Genomic DNA, 23,306 nt, shown 5'->3' with positions numbered 1-23,306 from the left:
TTCGTAAACTCGGTGCTTATTCTCACCTACCTAATAATATTCCCCAATTAAATTAACTCAAATGAATGAGAGTGGCTGGAGTTTGATGGTGGCCACTGTTCTTCACAAACTGCTCAGGATTGCTCTGCAGAAGGAACACATATTGTTTGCTAGTGTGCATATAAACATAGAAACATAGAAATTAGGTGCAGGAGTAGGCCATTCGGCCCTTCGAGCCTGCACCGCCATTCAATATGATCATGGCTGATCATCCAACTCAGTATCCCGTACCTGCCTTCTCTCCATACCCTCTGATCCCCTTGGCCACAAGGGCCACATCTAACTCCCTCTTAAATATAGCCAATGAACTGGCCTCAACTACCCTCTGTGGCAGAGAGTGCATGATGGTAACTTACCTTGTAGTGTACACTGGTAACAATATTATTTACAAGCTTGCGTTATTTTAGATGTTATGCTTATTATTATTTGGACGCTCTCCCAAAAAAGTGAATCAAATTTGTTAATTTTGGCAGACACCGTCATCTTAATAGTGCATTAAGGGGTTGCTGAGGCAATTGAGCACATTACTGTAGATTCTCTGTTCCAGTCAGACAAGGGCATATCTCTCCCCAGGTAAGGGAGGCCTTCCATTTTCCTGCTTCGAACACTCTTGTAATAATGAGGAGTGATAACACATCATAACAGCTATTATATTACATAGAACAGGAACATTACTCACCCACTGCTTCAAAATAAGGAGCTTAGTAAGTGAAAGGAACTATAATCTTCACCTACATTTAGAGCTACTTTTCGATAAACTATGCCTTGGGCACTGGGTGTTCCCAGCTCCTCTATGTAATCCTGTGGCACCTCTCACAGACACTGCTGCGCAGAGCAGGCCGGAGCAGCTTCTAACTTCTCAACCTTTGCCCCCGGCAACCAGAGGGAACTTTCACCAGGTGGAGTCATGGCAACCAGCCAGGACTAGAACGTGCAGCAAGCTTGCTCTCCTCAGTGCGACTCGCTCACTTTCAAAATGTTACATATTTTCACTTTGCAGTATTTCACTTTGAGATATAAATTCAGTTTCATTTATTGAATGTATTTGCCATTCATATTTTTGTTTCTAAACCATATAAATTTTACTCGTCGACCGAATGAATCCTCCACAAATATCCAGAGAAGTTGGTTCCTGGATAGTTTCTGTACTGGAGAAATCAAGTAGGTGCCAACCTCCATATAAGATGTTTTTGTGATGTTACACCATCAAAATCAGATGTTTATTCCTGACTGGTATAAAAGCACTGACTCGCTGGCAAGTATATACTGGGACTTGACCTTCCACAACTTATTAAATTTAAAATATTGTTCTTGTTTCCTTGGGCCTTGTCTCTTTCAGTCTCTCATATCTCCTCCAGAAGATAAAGCTTCCAGCTACCTTAACCTTCCAAATATCCCTTAAAAATTATTTAACATCTCTAAAATGTTTTTCATTATTTTGATTAGCCACCCTTCCTACTTCTTTGTGGATCACACCATTCCTTTATTCCATTTACTAAATATTTTCACCCTCTTTGTCATGTAAGGGGCCATGTGATGTTTTCTAAATAAGTATATTTCAGCTCTTCAATGTGCAATTTTACAGCCTCAATTTATTTGTTGTGCAATGTTTTAAATATTTCCTAGGTGACCATTTCGCCAAACACTTGTGTTTGGTCCGCCAAGGCCGGCCGGATCTCCCGGTTGCTAATCATTTTAGCTCCCTTTTCCATTCCCATACTGACCTTTCTGTGCTGTGCCTTCTCCATCTCCTTTTAGCCTTTGTCAATTACTCCACCCATTTTCCAATCACCCCCCTCACCCACTTGTATCCACCTATCACTTGTGTAAGAAGGAACTGCAGATGTTCCTTCGAGATCACCAGTGTTGGAGCTTCGTCCAGTTGGATTCGGAAGCCGCGGTTGTTACAGGCACCCCAAGCCGCTGTGAGGGTTCTCCCGACGCCGGAGCACCATCCCCCAACGAGAAGGGCCTGAAACATCGGGCCACCATAGCCGTGACTGCGGAGGCCTCAATAGGCCCGACTATGGGTGGACAAGGGGATGGGGACTGGACTTAGTGCCTTCCCTCACAGTGAGAACCATTGTGGGGGGGATGTTTTTATGTTTTATGTGAAATTTCTTTATAATGTTATGTTGTATTCTTATTAATGTGCTGCAATGTCAACTTGAATTTCACTACACCAATTGGTGAATGTAACAATAAATGAATCTTATGAACCTTAGATGCTGGTTTAAACCAAAGATAGACACAAAAAGCTGGAGTAACTCTGGAGAGGAATGGGTGACGTTTCGGATCTGAGTTACTCCAGCTTTTTGTGTCTATCCACCTATCAGTTGCTTTGTCCTGCCCCCCACATATTTCCCTTCTTTGTACCCCTTCTATAATCATACTGAAGTGTCCCGACCCAAAACTTGGCCTATCCTTTCCCACCACAGGTTCTGCTTGACTCACTGAGTTATCCCAGCACTTTATGTTTTGCTCCCTAACAGGCATTTACTACTTGCCTTGCCAGCATATCTCAAAGCAGCATATCTCAATTTGACAGTTGGAATATGTTTGACTAATGTCTCAGAGTTCTGGAATGCGAGAATCTCACTAAAGTCTGCTTTACGTGCATCCACTTGAACCACTCATCCCTGTTATCCCTCTCATTGAAGAGGCAGCATGCCAGTTAGGCACTGAGGACATTGAGTTGGCAATGACTGAGAAGTGAAAGCAAGGAAATCTCTATTTTCATGTCACATTTCAATGTCATCTGTCTCCTGGTCCCACCATACTTCACTCTCACAGTTCTGTTGGACGGTACATTGGTACAGATTAATGCAGCGCTCCAAGGCCCCAAATAAGGAGTGTATCACCAAAAATAAGGTGATAAACCAAGAGGTTATGGGGAGCATGCAGGAGAATGGGGTTAGGAGGGAAAGATAGATCAGCCATGATTGAATGACGGAGTAGACTTGATGGGCCGGATAGCCTAATTCTACTCCAATTCCTTATGATCTTGTGATCTCTAAAAATACGAAGAGACTTGTATTGGCCTCCAGAGTGTGTACAGCCATGATAAGGTATACAAGGGATTGCATTATTTGATGATCCTTGGAGTTGGCCACTGTCTTTATGCAGTAAAGCATCCTTGTAATTTCATGCCACAGCAAGTGAGGAGGTTTACCTTTCTTATCTCTGCAAATGTTGTTCATGTGATTGGCTGGCCTATTAGTGCATAACACATTCTTTACTGCTGCTAAATTATTCTCCTTCTCTTGAAGCAGCGTTTGGGAAAAATTGTATCTTCTGGTACGAACTCTCCACTGCTGTTCCTGCAGCACCAGCTGCTCCTGCCCTTACTTTGTGATATGTGTGTTGTGAGGTGTAAACCCAACTAATCTTATGGTCCCACCAAAATGCAAATAAATGAGCTGGTTCATAATAAACAGATCTTGTGATAGACCATGCCTAGAAGAATCCAGTTCTTCTGAAGAATTATTGTCCAGCACATTAGAGATCAATTTGAAGATTTAATCAGCGATAAAAGAGACGGGTGGTACTAAAAACATTGTAAGATTATGTTCTACGTTATTAACACATATACAACCACATTTCCTTGCTCATCAGATCACTGACATGGGCATGAGTCATGGAGTCATAGTACACAGAACTAGGCCATTCGGCCCACCACATGCTGATCAATGGCTTCCCATCCCTATTAATCCTATTTTGAAGCTCTTACCTTGTAACCTTCTATACCTACAAAATTTAAGTGAGTGTTATGTTACAATATGTAATTGCATCACCGGGTAACTGAGCTCTTGTCTTCCATCATTAATGTTCTTGTCCTCCAGTGCATTCTGATTGTATGAGATATGCAGAGAACTGTTAACTCACTGCTGTTCTGTGCTTCCTCATCATTGGATAAAATTCAGATCCATGCATGTGCATATTGATGTGCTCTCTCACAACAAAGGGAATGCATTTGATGATGGTAACTGGCAGTTGTGGATGGACGGATGGAGATTTGAAGCGAAGGATGTGCTGCATGTACAAGGTTAATTGGGTAAGAGTAGTTGGAATGAGTTCCATGGCTGTGAATGTAAACCTGCAACTGTATTCCTTTCCTGACCTGGTGAAGCATTCCCTGCCTGGACTGAACTGCAGAACTCTTGGGACATTTCTTGCCGCATCTTTTTTGCATATTAAATTTGTTCGTCCAGTTTGGCCTCATTTTAATGATTGAACATTTCAATACATCCTGAACCCTCCATTATAGTGTCTGACAATATTGTTTCTGCTCAATGTGATTTTGACCAAGAACCCTAGGCCATGATTGGCATTCATGTCATTTGAAGATTCACTCAGATTGGGTGCAGATTCTGATCATTCTGAATTTATATGGGGCTTTTATTCCTTGTCAAATGATTGCATTCCAATGTAATGCTCTGTTTGAAATTGTGTGGAAGAAATTAGACCCTCTTGCCCTGGGATGGTGAGGTATTGGTTACTCATGGGATGACCAGGTTTTATTATCAATGCTCTGGACTGGGATTCCACTAAGGTAATTCCGCCACTTTCTTTTGTCCTTTGAGCCCAACCACAATAGCACCAATTCTCCTTCTTTCTCTTTACATCACCCTCAATACCCTGGCACTAACTTGAAATTTGACCTTGGTTCAAATTATAATAAACTCCTTGATCTTTGAACACCCCCTCCCAAACCTCTAGATCGCCAACATCCTGTAGTCCCCATTTGGCCATCTCCTTCCATTCTACGTGCTTTTTCATGTAATTTCTCCCATGGCCAGAGGAAACCCCTTACATTTTGTGCCCAGACTGGATCTTGCAAATCCAGACCCAACTCCTTCCACCAACACCTAGTCCTGGCGGTAACTTTAATATCTGCACAACCAGAATTACAAGATGCTAGAAGCTGCTACTATGATCTATGTTCACTGTTGCCCTCATGTGGGAATTAATTGTACAACAGTTTAATTTACAGGAATCCACAGTTCAACTATAATTGTACTGTAGCAGCGCCTGCTGGCACACACAGGTATCGAACCTGGCTTTCGGAAGCCGAGGTCACATGACCCGGGACGGGCTGCTGTTTTCGCGCGGTTTTGCTTTTGCTCCAAAATTGTGTTGCTGACCACCGTTGTGATCAGACGTGTTTGCAGAGACCTGTACGCCAAGGAGCGATTGTGTTAATAAATCAGTTCAGAAAACTTGGTTGTCGTCTCTGCATCCGCCAAATTGGTGACCCTGACCTGTCTAGCTGTCGTTAGACAAGAGATCATGCAGGAGGACTACGTCCCCGCAGAATTGGCCGGCACGACCTACCTTTTGGCCAGATCAACCTCAGGTGTGGTTCGCCAACGTTGAGGCACAGTTCCATCTGCATCGAATAATTGCGGATGACACAATGTACTTCCATGTGGTAGGAGCTCTGCCACAGGACTGTAGCTCGAGGCTCTATATTAGAGACCTACCAACGATCGCAAAGTACGTAGGTTTGAAGGCCCTGCTCTTACACACCTTCGGTCTCAGCCGTAGAGACAGGGCAGCGAAGATCCTGCACATGGACACTGTCGGCGATCGGCGTCCATCCACCATCATGGCGAAGATGCTGGCCCTGATGGACAGGCATCGCCCGTGTCTGCTATTCGAACAGGCGTTCGTGGAGCAGACGAGGTCCGTTTGATGCTTTCCGGAGCCGATTTCAGCGATCCCCAGCAGGTTGAGAGCACTGCTTTACAGTATCCAGCCATTTCCTGGAAAGATGAATTGTAAGACTGGTCCTTCCGATTATATGGATCATACGAGAAGCCAAGATGAGTCGCACACTTGGACTCTTTCGGATGATAATTGCTGCAAATATTTCAACTGTATCTCTCACCTTCGTTTCGGATATCCACCAACTGCTAGATTTTGTTATCCGTTATGTCATCAGTGCTGTTGACCAAATTGACATGAATCCCTTTGCTGTAGCTAGTTTATTGGACCAATGTATACCACATGAAGTAAAAGACATTCATCATATGACATCAGAGGACAGTAAACTGACACCCTAAAATACATGGTGTATTAATTTTTCATAATTACTAGATGGACATCACAATTAGGTTAATTTCTGCTTTTAATCATCAGAGAATCCAAGTTTTATCGTGTATTTTGTGGATCAGAGCTTCCCAGGCATTATTTGCTCAGATTTGTGCTTTCACTATTACCCTCCCTCCATTCTTTACTCAGGTTTTAAACATTGAATGTAAAAATGATTTGCTTTTATATAATGGTCCCCTCATCGTTTTTAACTTTGCTGCGCACCCCACCCATCCTCACCCCACGGCAACTAAGTCTCAGTTTGGGGCACCTTTCAAATACTTTCTTTCTTGCTTTTAGTGTGATTGAGTGTCCACAGGGGGGTGCTATTTGTCTCCTATAGGCCTGTTCAAACCTGGGATCCAGAGTCAACGTTTGATATCTTGCAGTTTGATAGCTTGCATCTTGTCCACGCTGAAGTTTCCGTGCTGGACTGATAGGCGTAGATTAGAGCAGTCTGGCTTACACAGCTGGAAGTTTTGCAGCCAGGCTTATCGGAGAACCGCAGAACACACAGCAATGCCATAAGAGAACTGGCCCACATCCAATTCTCCTCCTCAGTTTAAAGAACCATGTCTCCTGGGAAAAAGCTCATCATAAAGATATGGTCCTTTTGTGCAATAATTTGTCTTCATTATAAATGCTGTGAATTGGAAAACATTTCAGGAAAAAATATTGTCAAGAAGCCCCTTTTAATTGTTTCACAATAGTTCATGTATTGGTGACTTTTAGAAGTCATTATTGTTTTCCGTCTCTGGATTTACAGCATTTTGTATAATCCACTCACAAACAACAATTGCCTACAGGGTATTCAAATCCCATTAAAGCATGTGGCAGCTGAGAGAATCACGGCAATTTCCCTGTTAATTGTAGTTGCTAATTCTAGGTCACTTTGCTCAATTTTGACCAGAGGTTGTTGTAAACTTTGGAAGATGTGACCATTTTGTGATTTAGTCTGTATTTTAGGAATCAGAGTGAGATGCTGAGAGACTCTCGTGAAACAACATTACAACACTTTGCGATTGAGAAGGTCATCATTTGGGTTCTTGGGTCACCTGCAGGTCATTAGATCTGATGTTGTACAAGTCTATAGCAAGTCAATAGCAATGTCTACATGGAGGAAAATTGATAAGCTAGAATTTGATGTAATCCATCCTGTCTGATGGGGAGGTGGCATGGTTTTCAGATAAATGAGCTGTTGAGCTCTCCAACTAAGAGTTAAAAGGCACGAAAATAGGTCCTTTGTCGTATCGACTCAGCATCACCATCAAGTGTCCATTTACATCAATCTTACACTAATCACATTTTTTATTTTAGTCAAATACCATAAACTTTCCCCAGATTCCATCACTCAACTCCACACTGGGGAATTTTCATAGTACCTAATTAGCCATTAACTGTCTTTGAGATGTTTGAGACAACTGGAGCATCCAGGATACCCACATGGTCACAGGGAGAACATGCAATCTCCACATAGACAGCAACAGAAGTCAGAATTGAAACTGGATTTCGGGAGTTGTGATACAGCAACTTTATCAGCTGTGCCACTGTGAGGCCCTATTGTGGGACACTGGCAACATAGAAATTGGGCATCTTTGGGCCTTGAGATAGCTTGCGGAGTCAATTGGACATGACTGACCATGCAGGAACCAAAACCTTACAGACAAATATCCTGGAATGCTTTTCAGAAGTAATTTCCAATGTTTCTCCTTGCCAGAAAGTAATAGCACAGTGACAGTGCAAAGCAATGAAACCAACATTTGATCAACATGCATGTAAATGGGTTGATTGCAAATGGTTGCTATGTTCATAAAGCAGCTGTCAGGAAATGGAACAGTTGAAGAATGTCATCCCAGAGACATAAAGTCATGCTGACCATTGAAAAAGGTAGCTGAGGATATCACAACCACAGCATTCAGTCAAGGTGTAAGTCCCAAAGAAGGTGAGTGATTCAACATTTAAAAGAGATTTGGATAGGTGCATTGATAGGAAAGGTTTGGTGGGATAAGGGTCAAATGTGGACAGGTGGGACTAATGTAGATGGGGCAACTTGGTCAGCATTGGCATGTTGGATTAAAGGACTTGTTTCCGTGCTCTATGACTCTATGACACTCTGAGAATGATTCTACTAGACGGAAACCAATGTGCGAATCATTATGTGTAGGAAGGAACTACAGACGATGGTTTACACTAAAGTCTGAAGAAGGTCTCGACCCGAAACGTCACATATTCCTTTTCTCGAGAGATGCTGCCTGACCCGCTGGGTTACTCCAGCGTTTTGTGCAAATCATTACAATGATTAAAATGTATGCCAGACATCTGGGATCTGGTGAGTATCCCTCATGCTCAGTTTTATTAGGTTGTTAAATGGCATTACACAATAAGGATAGAATCCACTGTACAATAAAGATTAGTTTGATAGTCACAAGCCATAGGCACTTCCGCAAGGGTTGAATGCATGACAGATCAGTAGCACCTTCATTGAGTGATTTGAATGTAAAGATAAATGGCCCTGCTAATTGTAGCAGGATCTCACAGGTGTAAATTTTGGCTCTACATGAGAAGGCAGAAGGGAAGTTAACACTCTACACGGAAGCCCCAGTCATTTGGGAGAAGGTAATAGATCTCCATTAATGCAAGTTCACAGAGGTGGCAGAAAGAAGTGAGATGTAAAGCCTGTGGAACCTTTAACTTCCTTTTCACTTCCTTCTCAATTCTGCTCAATGCAGCGGCCAACTTAAACCTTAAGGACTTTTCCATATGGATGAGAGTAATGGCAAAGACGTCACATATCCATCCATTAATTGCTGGTTTGCTTTGTTTTGATTTCATAGGGTTAACTTACTGGAGACCCTTGGACTATCTTCCTGTTCTGAGGCATGATGTGCAGCAGCCTGTGGGACGGAGTGGCAGGAGTTATAGACATGAGCATGAAGATCTCAATGAGGTGCAATTACTGATTGTCAGACAGCAGAGACAGAAGAGCAGCAGAAGGAAGAGGAGGCCTGTTGTTGGTGGATAAGAGCCTTCTCCAGCAGCTGCATCAGGATTACAGACCTCTGTGGTTTAGCCTTAAGGGAAAGAATGCTTTCAGAGTATGAGAGGTTGCTGCTGTAGTTGAATCATGTGCTTAGCAGCATCTACATGGTGGCAATTCGCTTACAGGACTTCACATCCTGCATGTGGGAGGTGCTGATGCACAGTAATGAACGGAATAAATAATAACTCTAGGGGCATCTGCTGCATATCCATCTATTAATTGTCATAGTGTGGCTTACAGCTGCTGATCCATTCTGTCATATTGGAACCATAAAAACCAAAAGCTTCCTCCAAATGTTCAAGTCTGTCTCCTCTAATTTAGGTATATATTTACAGTATATAGCACCATTAACCTCACATGCCCCAATGAACTGCATTGGGAATGAAGACTTATGAAAAGTAATCGCTTTTGCAACCATTTTGTTTGCAGTAAGCTATTACAGTTTGCAAGGCTGTTTTTTGTCATGCTAAGTGGTTTATAAATTGTGGATTACAGATTCAGGGACAGCTTCATCCCTGCTGCTATCTGGCAGTTGAATCGTCCAACGACTAGAAAGCTGTCCTGAGCTACTATCTACCTCACTGCAGACCCTCGGACTATCATTAATCGGACTTCATTGGACTTTATCTTGAACTAAACATTATTCCCTTTATCATGTATCTGTACGTTGCGATTGTCTCGATTGTAATCATGTATAGTCTTTCCGCTGACTGGTTAGCATACAACAAAAGCTTTTTGCTGTACCTTGGTGCACATGACAATAAACTAAACTAAACTAGACTAAACTGAACTAAACTAAACGAGAATGGGGTTGAGCGGGAAAAATAGATCAGCCATGATCAAATGGTGAAGCAGACTCGATGAGCCAAACGGCCTAATTTCACTTCTATGTCTTATGATGACCTTTTGATGATGAAATGGACAGTTGACATTTTTAGTCAGGACCTTTCTTCAGTCTCAAGCAGCAACCTGACCCAAAACATTACCAATCATTTTCCTCCAGAGATGTTCCAGACCCACTGAGTTCCTCCACCTTTTTGCTCAAGGTTCCAGCATCTGCAGTCACTTATGTCTCCATCTGGTCTCTTTCTATGCTGCACATTCCATATCATTCTGTGTAACTTTACAAAATCTTAAGGCAGAGCTCACAGTGGTCCATTTGGTGTCATAGTCATAGATTGATAGAACGTGGAAACAGGGTCTTTGGCCCAACTTGCCCACACTGGCCAACATATGCCAGCTCCTATCCATGTACCTGTCCAACTGTTTCTTAAACATTGGTAAAGTCCCTGCCTCAACTACCTCCTCTGGCAGCTTGTCCCATACACCAACCACCCTATGTGTGAAAAAGTTTCCTTTCAGATTCCTATTAGATGGTTTTCCCCTTCACCTTAAACCTATGTCCTCTGTTCGTCAATTCACCTACTCAGGGGAAGAGTCTCTGTGCATCTACCTGATCTATTCCTTTCATGATTTTATGCACCTCTATAAGACCACCCCTCATCCTCCTGCTCTCCAAGGAATAAAGTTCCAGCCTACTCAACCTCTCCCAATAGCTCAGGCCCTCTAGTCCTGGCAACATCCTTGTAAATCTTCCCTGTACCCTTTCCAGTTTGACAACATATTTCCAATAACATGGTGGCCAGAGCTGAACACAATACTCTAAATGCGGTCTCACCAACGTCTTATACAACTGTAACATGACCTCCCAACTTCTATACTGTACACTCTGACTGATGAAGACCAATGTGCCAAAAGCCTTTTTGACCACCCTATCTATCTGCGACTGCACCTTCAAGGAACTATGCACCTACACTCCTATATGCCTCTGCTCTACAACACTCCCCAGAGCCCTACCATTCACTGTGTAGATCCTGCCCATGTTAAACTTCCCAAAACACAACACCTCTTATTTCTGTATTAAATTCCATAACCCATTCCTCAGCCCACCTGGCCAATCGATCAAGAGCCAGCTGCAATTTTTTTTACAGCCATCTTCATTATTTGCAAAACCACTCACTTTTGTATCATCAGCAAATTTGCTAATCTTGCCATGTGTGTCCTCATCCAAATCATTAATATAGATGACAATTTATATGGAGGAATTTATATAAATTATCTGGTCCATCAATCTTGGCAATATTTCATAGGTCCTTTTTAAAAAAATAATTAACTTATCCACTGTCTATCTGACAGGCAACATCATTGAGAAAAGCAGTACAGGTACCATTATGCTTGGTATTAGACTGATGATGGATGGATACAAGAAACAGATTATCTATCAAATGCAACAAATCAACCCTCCCAAAAGGTGCCCTAGATTTAAAGGCATAGAAAATCAAGCATCAAGGGTCTGTAACAGTATAAATGTAATTCATTTTAACTCCCCTTCCCATTCCCATACTGAAGAAGGGTTTTGGCCCGAAACGTTGCCTATTTCCTTCGCTCCATAGATGCTGCTGCACCTGCTGAGTTTCTCCAGCATTTTTGTCTACCTCCCATACTGACTTTACTGTCCTCAACCTACGCCTTTGCCAGAGTGAGGCCACAGGCACATTAGAGGTACAGCCCCTCATATTTCGCTTGGGTGACTAATGATCCAGCAGAATAGAAACATAGAAACATAGAAAGTAGGTGCGAGAGTAGACCACCAGGTCCGTCGAGCCCGCACCGCCATTCTCTCATGGCTGAACACTAAACAGACACACTTACCCACAAACAGTAGATACAAGACACAGAACACAAGACACTACCCTCCCCCTTATACCGCTATCACCCCTCTCCACCCCAAGAACCTTGTGATCTCCTGGGGGAGGCAAAAAAAACGGATAAAAACCCAGGTCCAATTCGGGAAAAAAATCCGGGAAATTCCTCTCCGACCCCAATCCAGGCGATCGACACTTGTCCAGGAGATCACTCAGGTCTTACTATACTAACCATACCTAGGTCCATATCCCTGCCCTCTCCCCGTAGCCCCTTATCCCCTTGGCAGCTAAAAAACCATCTATTTTAGTTTTAAATATATTTAAAGTTTCTGCTTCCACTGCTCCCTGGGGCAGTGAATTCCATAAATTAACCACCCTCTGGGTGAAGAAGTTCTTCCTCATCTCAGTTTTAAAAGAGCCCCCCCTTATTCTGCAACTATGTCCCCTAGTTCTAGTTTCCCCGATCATTGGGAACATCCTCGGTGCATCCACCCGATCAAGGCCCCTCACGATCTTATATGTTTCAATGAGATCGCCTCTCATTCTTCTAAACTCCAAAGAGTAGAGTTCCAGCCTACTTAACCTTTCCTCATATGTCAATCCCCTCATTGCAGGAATTAATCTTGTAAACCTTCGCTGCACTGCCTCCAGGGCTAGTACATCCTTTCTTAAGTATGAACCCCAGAACTGTACACAGTATTCCAAATGTGGTCTCACTAATACTGTGTACAGCTGCAGCAAGACCTCCGTGTTTTTATACTCAATCCCCCTAGCAATAAAGGCCAAAACTCCATTGGCCTTCCTGATTGCTTGCTGCACCTGCATACTAACTTTCAGTGATTCATGTACTAATACCCCTAGATCCCTTTGCGTTGCATTACAACGCAGCTCCTCCTCATTTAGAAAATAACTTGCCCTATCATTTTTTTTCCCAAAGTGAATGACTTCACATTTATTAGTATTAAATTTCATCTGCCAAGTTGTTGCCCACTCACCTAGCTTATCTATATCCTTTTGCAGACTCTTCCTATCTTCCTCATCCCCTACTTTTCCTCCCATTTTTGTATCGTCCGCAAATTTTGATATATTACACTTGGTTCCCTCCTCCAAATCATTTATATAAATTGTGAACAACTGGGGTCCCAGCACCGACCCTTGCGGAACCCCGCTAGTTACCGGTTGCCATCCCGAGTATGAACCATTTATCCCCACTCTCTGCTTCCTATTTGTTAGCCAATCCTCTACCCATGCTAATATATTACCCCCAATCCCATAATTTTTTATTTTTAGCAATAGTCTCTTATGTGGCACCTTGTCAAAAGCCTTTTGGAATTCCAAGTATACCACATCCACCGGTTCCCCTTTATCCACCCGGGTTGTTACTTCCTCAAAGAATTCGAGCAGATTCGTTAAACAGGACTTCCCCTTCACAAAACCATGCTGGTTCTGTCCGATGAAGTCATGTTTATCCAAGTGCCCCGTTAGTGTTTCTTTAATAATTGTCTCTAACATTTTACCCACCACCGATGTTAGACTAACCGGTCTATAGTTACCCGCCTTCTGTTTACTTCCTTTTTTAAATATAGGTGTTACATTGGCCATTTTCCAATCCACTGGGACCGTTCCTGCTTCCAGGGAGTTTTGGAAAATTATCGCCAATGCATCCACAATCCCCACCGCTATCTCCCTCAAGACCCTTGGATGTAATCCATCAGGCCCAGGGGATTTATCCTCCTTCAGTCTCATTAATTTCCCTAATACCACCTCCTTGGTGATCTTAATAGTATTTAGCTCCTCCATTCCTACCGCCCCCTGTTTATCCAGCGTTGGAATATTTTTTGTGTCTTCTATGGTGAAGACTGATACAAAATACTCGTTTAATGCCTTTGCCATTTCCATGTTCCCCACCAACAACTCTCCAGTCTCACCCTCCAATGGACCAACGTTCACCTTAGCCACCCTTTTTCTTTTTATATAGCTATAAAAACTCTTACTATTAGTTTTTATGTTGTTCGCTAAATTCCTTTCATAGTCTATGAATGAATGTTGAATTCTCTAATATTAGGCACCTTTTAGGCTCCTCCATTATACTTCAGTTAACCAGTTCCACAGTTCGCAACAATGTATCCCTCTTGGGATCACACCGTCCCGAGCCAATAATCAGCCTATTGGAGCCACCATCTGATGTCATCTGTTGCCGGCCGTGATTTATCCTGGTCTTTTCTTGCTTAAAGTTCCTCTCCTCTACAATCAGTCTGAAGAAGAATCCCGACCCCAAACGTCACCTATCCATTTTCTCCAGAGTGTATTCTTCTGTGTCTTGGTTATTTAAGTGCCTATTTAAACATTAAACATAGTGTTTAAACACCTTTTAAACAAATTTTAGCTATCAACTACACATGATGTAAAATACTTATCCCACAGATCCCCTTTAAATCTCCTAGCTCTCACCTTAAAACTATGCCCTCTTGTTTTCGATACCCTGACCAGGGGAAAATTATTTGATAGGAAAGGAATGTGAAGCACGGAACCAAATAACGGAGGTAATGGGAGGGCAAACGGGAACAGTGGGGGCCTGCACTTGGTCTCATCTTGTTATATTGACCACTCTACTCCTTCAGTCCAGATGATAAGTACCAACCCAAAACATCCACAGATCATGTCCCTCCAAAGATGCTACTTGATCTGCTGAGTTCCTCCGGTAGATTGTTTGTTGCTAGACATCCCAACATCTGTAGACCCCTGTGTCTCTATTGTTCTGCACTATTCTGAGGTCAAAGCAGTTTGCTTTTGACTGTTCAGAAATATTGGAATGCAACAATAATTCCACGGTGTGATTAAACTTACAATAAAGTTATGATTAATTTGGGTGGCACAGTGGCATAGCGGTAGAGTTGCTGCCTTACAGCGTCAGAGACCTGGGTTTGAGCCTGACTATGAGTGCTGTATGTATGGAGTTTGTATGTTCTCCATTTGACCGGGTGGATTTTCTCTGGGTGCACCAGTTTCCTCCCACACTCCAAAGACGTACCGATTTATATGTTAATTGACTTTGGTAAAAATTGTAAATTGTCCCTAGTGTGTGGGATAGTTTGAGTGTACCAAGTGATCACTGGTTGGCATGGACCCGGTGGGCTGAAGGGCCTGTTTTCGCACTGTATCTCTAAAGTTTAAAGTCTAATTCTCTCATGTAGCTCAACAGCACCAATTCTGAATAGGTTTCCCTTGATCTGCTTCGATAATTCTAGACTGCTTACAATGTAAGTGTGTTCAGAGGACTGTTTTTGGGATGGTCCTCATGATGATATGAGGCCTTCCAGAATTATACTTTAAGCAATGGATTGGGTTGCCCCCTTGTCTCCTCTCTTTTCTCATCTCTTCTATCTATACTGAATTAGTGTGCAGGTATAATGCACGCTTACCAGGGATCATTGGGCAAAAATTGGCACCAAACCAGAAGCATGAGGATGGGCGACCTAAGATGTCTTACTTGAAATGGATATGCTCCCACATGGGTATAAATCATCATATCTTATCTTATTGAGTCCACCTCACAAGATTAGAAATTGTTCAGCTAGAGCTGAACACACTTTTCGACATCTGCATATAATGGCGTCTCGCGTTTCTTGTGCTTCTTGTGCTTCTTATGCGTGGTGGTGGAAAGATTGGTGGAAACCGAGCAGCGATGTGAACGCTCTTTTCTTGACCCCAATCATCATATGGTAATTACCTTTGTACAGGAATCCAAGCAGCAGTGAATCCGCATGCTCCATGCATTCATAATTTTCTTTTTTTTTTCGTCTACCTGCATTCTATCTTTGAACTGTTAAAAGTCCATGCTAAGAATTAGTTGCCTTTTCCTGTTTAGAGTTCTTTAGCGCTACCTAAGCTTAATTGACAGTTCAAGGCCTACACTAGAGGAATTTATATAAATGATGTGGGCCAGAAATCTTGGCTTAATGCAAGAGCAATGCACATCCGTTGCACCAGATTGAATGGACGGGATGGGTGGAGCAGAGAAATAAACTGTACGATCTGAACCACAGTCTGGTGGTTAATGGTTTTGTGCCTTTGGAACCTCATAGCAATTAAAATGACAATTGTTCACCTGATTGGCATTAGCTGAAGTTAACATGAAATACCCAGTATCCTTCATACCAATAATATGATTTAACTTAGTTCAGAAGCTTTGAGCCAGACAAACTGACTACAACGTTCTTGCTGATAGAAACAACAAAGTCTCCTTTGACATGGCGGAGTCCAATTTTTGAATTGGATTTACTTTCATTAAAGAAGAACAGCAGTTATGAAGTACAGAAATGCCCTCCTTGTTACATCTCTTGTTTTGTGCTTCCTTTTTAAGAAGGAATACATGAATAGAGAATGCACACTCCAATCATTTGAGCAAACATCTTCTAGTTCAAAACAGACTGCCATTCTTTAAATATTTCCCAGTCATCCTCATTCAGTGACTCATAGTACCTTCACGTCCCATCTGCCCAGTATCAGCAAATGTCTACGAAAAATAAGCTTCCTTTCAGAACATTACGCTTTACCTCACCACATGATATTCTCTCAGGCTCAGGATTCCCACTTGCAATAACTCCTACCATGATTATTAATACATATTATGAACAGTAGAGTCTAAGGACTGGTCTCTGGGGAATTGCACTGGTTACAGCTGCTCAATTAGAACTTTTAACAGTGTTAGCTATTCTCTGTTTCCTATCATTCAGCTAATTCATTGTCCAGTTGACAACTTCCTCTTTGATCCCTTGGGCTTTTACTTTAGCATTAATTTCTTCTGAGGAGCCTCATTCAAGGCTGCCTGCTTTACATTCAAGAACAGGATAATGAACTCTCAACTTGTCAGTCAGATAATCTTCTCCAAACTAAAAAAAAAATGGTTCTGTCAACCTGTAGAATTAGTAAGATTAGTGGATGAAAGAAAGCTTTCCTATTTCATAATCTCGCTATCACAGCATCTAGCTGCTTCCGAACTAATGCTAATGCTAATGCTTTTACTGTTTTAATTAGCTATCTATTCATTTGTGAAAATATATTCCAAGTACTATATTTCTTTCATGCATTTGAATTTGTATTCCATTGCCTTATTATCCCAAGTTAACTTAAAATAACAGTGCAGACTCATTTGTTATACAATACTTGCATGGCTATTAAGTCATCTTTTATTTGTTTCCGTTTCTCAGTTTCACCGCTTAAACCCAGTCTTCAAGTTTGTGCCTCTTTCTCTCTCAAACCTTTGAGACACCGTAACTGGAATGGACATGATCTTCAAGGGTCCAAGATCAGTTTATTGTCACATGTACCAGTTAAGGTACACTGAAATTTGAATTTAAATGTGTAATTGTGTACTCTCTCCTCTCCTCTACTCTCTCTACACCAATGACTGCACCTCCACAGACTCCTCTGTCAAGCTTCTCAAGTTTGCGGACGACACACCCTGATTGGACTGATCCAGGATGGGGAGGAATCTGCCTACAGACAGGAAGTGTCACAGCTGGCATCCTGGTGCCATCGCAACAACCTAGAGCTCAATGCTCTTAAGACAGTGGAACTGATTGTAGACTTTAGGAGAGCCCCCCCTCCCCTCACCCCACTCACCATCAACAACACCACAGTCACATCTGTGGAGTCTTTTAAGTTCCTGGGAACCATTATCTCCAAGGACCTTAAGTGGGGGGCTACCATCGACTCCACAGTCAAAAAGGCAAAACAGAGGATGTACTTCCTGCGGCAGCTGAGGAAGTGCAATCTGCCACAGGCAATGATGGTCCAATTCTACACGGCCATCGTAGAGTCTGTTCTCACCTTCTCCATCATGGTCTGGTTTTGGCTCAGCCACCAAGCACGACACCTGGTTGCTGCAGCGAATCGTCTGATCAGCAGAGAAGATTATTGGCTGCAACCTTCCCTCCATTGATGAACTGTACACTGCAAAGGCCAGGAAGCGAGCGGGCAAGATCATCTCTGACCCCTCTCACCCTGGCCACAAACTCTTTGAATCTACTTCCTTTTGGAAGGCGACTCCATGATGTAATTAGGCTATATAACCTAACAATCACATGGGCATAGTATTGGTAGTGAGAGAAATAATGGAAGGAAGGGAGGAGAGCATATAAGAAGCCCCATTTCTGGTTGGACAGCCAGAAGACAACCCATTACATTATGTTATTAATGAGCATATTCTCAAATCCTCATGGTACAACAGGGTCCATTTTATAAAACAAACCATGACAGTTAAATTACTTGATTAGCAAACCAAAGGCCTGAACTTGCAATCTGGAGACATGGTTCACCAGTATTACTGCAGTCTCACTGGTCCAACAACCTAGATATGACCCTGATCTCCAGTGTTTACTGTGTGCTTGCAGGTGTTCCCTGAAACACGTGGGTTTCACCTGGTTAAGATAGACACAAAAGTGCTGGAGTAACTCAGAGGATCAGGTAGCGTCACTGGCATAAAAGGATGGGTGACCTTTCGGATTGGGCTCCTCCTTCAGACTCATGATGCAAAACGTCACTCAACCTTTTTATCCACAGATGCTGTCTGACCTGCTGAGTTACTCCTGCACTTTGTGTCTATCTTTGGAATAAACCAGCATCTGCAGTTCTTTGTTTCTACAGTTTCTCCTGGTGCCTACTCTAAATTACCCTCTGTGTTGGTGGATGGTGGGAGAATCAGGAGGGAATTAAAAGGGATGTAAGCGAGAACAGGAAAATAGGTGGGGTAATGGGATTGATGGGATGGCTCCGATAGCCAGCATAGACTCAATGGGTTGAATATTCTCCTTCTATGCTGTAAGGAAATATAAAATATGTAAACATGAGATTCAATCCTACACTGGCAGATAGGAAATTTAAATTCAATTAAATACATTTTTAGTTTAGTTTAGAGCATGGAACCAGGACATTTGACCTATTGGTACCACGGTGACCATCGATCACCCGTTCACACTTATTCTACATTACCTCACTTTCTCATCCACTCCCTACATATTGGGGGAAATTTTACAGAGGCCAATTAACCTACAAGCCCGCATGTCTTTGGGATGTGGGAGGAAACCGGACCACCCAGAGGTCACAGGAAGAACATGCAAATCCGTACAGATAGCACCTGAAGTCAGGGTGGAACCTGGTTTCTGGAGCTGTAGGGTCCTATTGTTGTAAAAACTGTCTGGCTCAAAAATGTACTTAAATTAAAGAAATCTATCATGCTTGCTGTGTCTTGCCTAGAAGTTAATCTAGAACCATCGCAACGATTAATTGCCCTCCAAAATTGTCCAGCGATCCAGCAGTGCAAAAAATTGTAGTAACATTATTGTGTTGAAATTGAGTGAGTAAAACTAATGGGCCACTTGGCATATTTCGAAGCACTGGATTCCAATGTGGCAAGATCCTCATGACAAACATCTGGAGATGAGTGTCCTCATTTGGAAACGTGTACCACAGACTAATCAACTGCAACCTTGACATTTGTACTCACAGGATCATACAACCAAATTCCCATATTCCTCCATCGTGATTGCATCACAATTGATTGTTAAAGGGTGATTAGTGATTATGGGGAGAAGGCAGGAGATTGGGGGGATGAGAGGGTAAATTATATCAGCCATGATTGAATGGCAGAGTAGACTTGAATGGCCTAATTCTGCTCCTAGAATCTATGAACTTATGATCTTATGGAATGGTGCATCTTCATTTGAATTCTTTGGTTTGAGGAAATGAGAAAAAAACATTTGTCATCTCTCTCTTTATGATTGTTAAAAAGTAAATCTACTGGGAAGTGTGTGCATTCGAATGCTAAATCTAAGCAGATTACTTGCAATCTTATGAGTGAATAACTAGGAGATAATCACAATCATTTTTCTCATATAACACAGGGGGCTGAGAAATGCCTATGGTAATGAAACCTAAGTATGATTCAGCTCCGTTGAACAAGACTGGAAGACTGGAAAAAAACTGGGAGACACAATACAGACTGAAGCAGAAGCAAACTTGATGTTCACAATTTAACAAAGAGATGTGATAAAAACACTCACAAAGTCTGGGTTTATTTCCTGACCCTCGTCTGCTAAGTCAAATTTTCCTTCCATATTTGATGACCTTGTGTAACAAAGTTACTTGGAAAATTAATTAACTTACAGCTCTGTGAAGTCTGATTTGTTAAACAACTATACACTCCTGATAAACATATTAGTCATTAGGTGACATAATGGGGGAAGAATGTAAAAATCTATGGGAAAATCTGGAATCCCAGCCTTTCATTTAAATTGAGTGGGGATGTATCACTGCTTCACATGTATCCCATATTGACCCTAGCTTGAGTTGTCTTTCCTGAATAAGCAGGATGCTATCCTGCTTCCTTCTGTCTGTTTTCCTTTGCGTACTTCTGGTCAAACTCCTGGGACTAAATCCGCCTCTGGTTTCCAAGGATGAGAGGGCTCTGAATGCAATTCGGTTATTCCCCGTTACTATACTTTGGATAGAACTAACAAGGGATAATCGAGTCTTCCAGAGTGACAGAGCAATAGGAATCTGCAATGATAGCAAAATCAATACTTCGTTCTGTGAAGATTAATTAAAAAATTAGTCCTTAACCCTTCCTGCTCCATAAACACAGTCTGTGTTTTGCTCGAAGTAAATCAAGTGCAAAAAGAGCCAATGGAAATATTATAGTGTTGAAGACATTTGTACCTTTTTTTATCCAGATTTCAGGATTTGGAATTTGTGAAATAAATTCTGATATTGATTCAGCAAAAAATGATTACTACTATTAGATAATTAATGCCAACTGATTGCCGCATTGTACTTGGCAGTAGTTGTACTTTTTAGAAAGTAGAAAGGATTAAATTAATATTTATCAGATATTATAAACCAAGCTTAAATAACCCTGGTAAGAAATAGTTGTCAATGTCACAATACAATAGTGGCATTTAGCAGTCACAATAGTGGCATTCAAGGGGCTTTTGGGTACATACATGGATATGCAGGGAATGAAGGGGTATGGTTCATGTGGAGGCGATAGAAGATTAGTTAATGTGTATACATGTTCAGAATGGACTGTGGGCTAAAGGGCTTTTTCCTGTGCTATGTTTCTATGTCACCTAATTAATGGATTAGTGTAGTTAGGTCCAATTGCATTACTATTGGTGATTTTTGGGTTTCTTTAATATCTGAGGAAGGCATTCAATGAGAGATAATAACACACAAAGTGTTGGAATAACAGTTGGGCAGGCAGCATCTCTGAAGAAGAAGATAGATAGGTGACATTTGGGTCAGGACCCTTCTTCAGACAGTTATTCCAGCATTTTGTGTCCTTTTTTTGTAATCCAGCATCTGCTGTTCCTTGTGTCCACATGCAATGAGAGATATTGGCCAGATATGTCTTTCTTCGAGTAGAATTATGGCTAATGATACACCCTGTTTTTTATTTGCGAGTACTAAGTAATTTCAGGTGTTGATCAGAGTCAGTGAATCATTGCTACACAGCATGGCAACAGGCCCTATTGGCCCACATTTTCCATGCCAACAACAGTGGAATTCTGGACGTTCATTTGCCAGCATTTTGTCCATGTCTCTCTAAACTCTTCCTATCTGTCCAAATGTTGTAATTTCAAAGTTGTATTTGTATCTGCTTTTATAGTTTTTTTCTGGCAGCCCATTCCAGATACATATTTCCTTTGAGTGATAAAGTTGCCCTGGAGATCCCGCTTTCAGCTTAAGCCTATGCCACTGTAGTTTTACAATCCTCTATCTGGGGAAAAGACTGGATCTATGCCCCTCGTGATCTGCACCCCTCATGGTCTTGTTCACCTCAGTAAGGCTATATCTCAGCCTCCTACACAAATAGTCCAAGCCTCTCCCTAAAATTCAAACCTGCAACTTCAGGTAGCATCTTGGTGAATTTCTTCTGTGCCTTTCCAGCTTATTGGCATCCTTTCTATGGTTGGGTAACCAGATCTACACACAGTACTCTCAAGTGTGGTCTCATCAACACCTTCTGCAGCTGCATCATAATGTCGCAACTTTTGTACTCAATACCCTCCCGACAAAGATACGCATGCCAACGCCTTCTTCATCACCCTTCACACCTGACTCGCCACTCTCAAGGAACCACACACCTGTACTTCGCGATCTCGCTGTTCTACAATACTCTCCAGGGCTCAACCATTTACTTTGGAGGTCCTGGACATACCAAAGTGTAACATCTTACATATGTCTGAGTTACATTCCATTTGCCATTCCTTGGCCCACCTTCCCAACTGATGTAGATCCTTAGAGATCTAGATCAGTTGGGAAGAAACTTAGATATTATTCCTCATTGTCCACCAAACCACCTATTTTGGGGTCATCTTCAAATTTACTAACACCATCAATTTCATTGTCATTTAAATCATTCATGTAGATAACGAACAACAGTGGACTCAGCACTGACCGCTGTGATGCTCCGTTGTCCCCAGGCCTCCAATCGGAAAGACAATCCTTCATAACTATCCTTTGACTCTTCCTCCAAACCAATTTTGAAATCAATTAGCAAGCTCACTTTTGATTTCATGCAATCTTACCTACCAGACTAGCCTATCATGTGTTACTTTGTTAGAGGCCTTGCTAAAAACCACAGAGACAACATCCACTGCTCTACCCTCATCAACCTCCTTGGTAACTCCTACAAAAAACCCTTATCAGATTTGAGAGACACAATTTGCCATGCACAAAGCCATGCCAACTATCCCTTATTAGTACATGCCTATTCAAATGCTGGTAGATCCTATCCAGCAACTTTCCACCCACTGACATCACACTCACTAGCCTGTAGTTCCCTGGCTTCCCCTTGCCGCTCTTCTTAAATAACAGAACAACATTAGTGACCCAGAAATATCTCTCCTAGGGCCTTGAGGTACATTTGATGCACAACAGATTGTACTGCTTTGGTTTAGTTTAGTTTAGAGATACAGCTTAGTCAGGAACAAACCCAGGTGTCGGGTGCTATAAGGCAGCAACTCAACCATTGTGCCACTGTGAAATATAATATCTTAAAGTGTGCTGTGAGACTACAATCTTTTAAATAGCATGCTCAACATAAACTAAGCTCAAAAACATTTTGCAAATTCTCTTACGTTTGGCTTAACCGTGCTGTCCTTTCCTGACCTGTACCCTAGCTCTCCCATTACTTTGCAAAACTACCATGATCCACTGCCCTTCTTCACCAAACTCCTCTGCATTGTTTCCCTACCACACTCTGGTAGTCTGCTCTGCTTGGTAATTTCAGCACTTCATGGTTTTATATCCCCTGCAATTGGTTTTCCTTGTTCCGAGCTCCCTGCAGACATCTCCCATCTGTATTCTCCCTCTCCCCTAACAATTAACTTCCCTGAGATCTCTCTTTACCTGGTCACTGTCCTCCT

General features: G+C 42.1%; 1 protein-coding gene across 2 annotated transcripts in view; it reads right to left on the bottom strand.

The window, feature by feature from the left end:
* si:ch211-274f20.2 (calnexin) overlaps nucleotides 1–862 on the bottom strand; it is a 34,634-nt gene extending 33,772 nt beyond the window's left edge. The window contains exon 1 of one of the 2 annotated variants that reach the window (XM_055643819.1): nucleotides 719–862. The gene's annotated coding sequence lies outside the window, so the exon portion shown is untranslated. The remainder of the gene's footprint in view (nucleotides 1–718) is intronic. The other variant, XM_055643820.1, reaches the window with a different exon arrangement.
* Between the last annotated feature and the right edge of the window lie 22,444 nt (nucleotides 863–23,306).

Source organism: Leucoraja erinacea, chromosome 12, assembly GCF_028641065.1.
Source record: "Leucoraja erinacea ecotype New England chromosome 12, Leri_hhj_1, whole genome shotgun sequence".
Lineage (NCBI taxonomy): Eukaryota > Metazoa > Chordata > Chondrichthyes > Rajiformes > Rajidae > Leucoraja > Leucoraja erinaceus.
The sequence above is the reverse complement of the archived record's forward strand: the minus strand, read 5'-3'. Positions and strand labels throughout refer to the sequence as shown.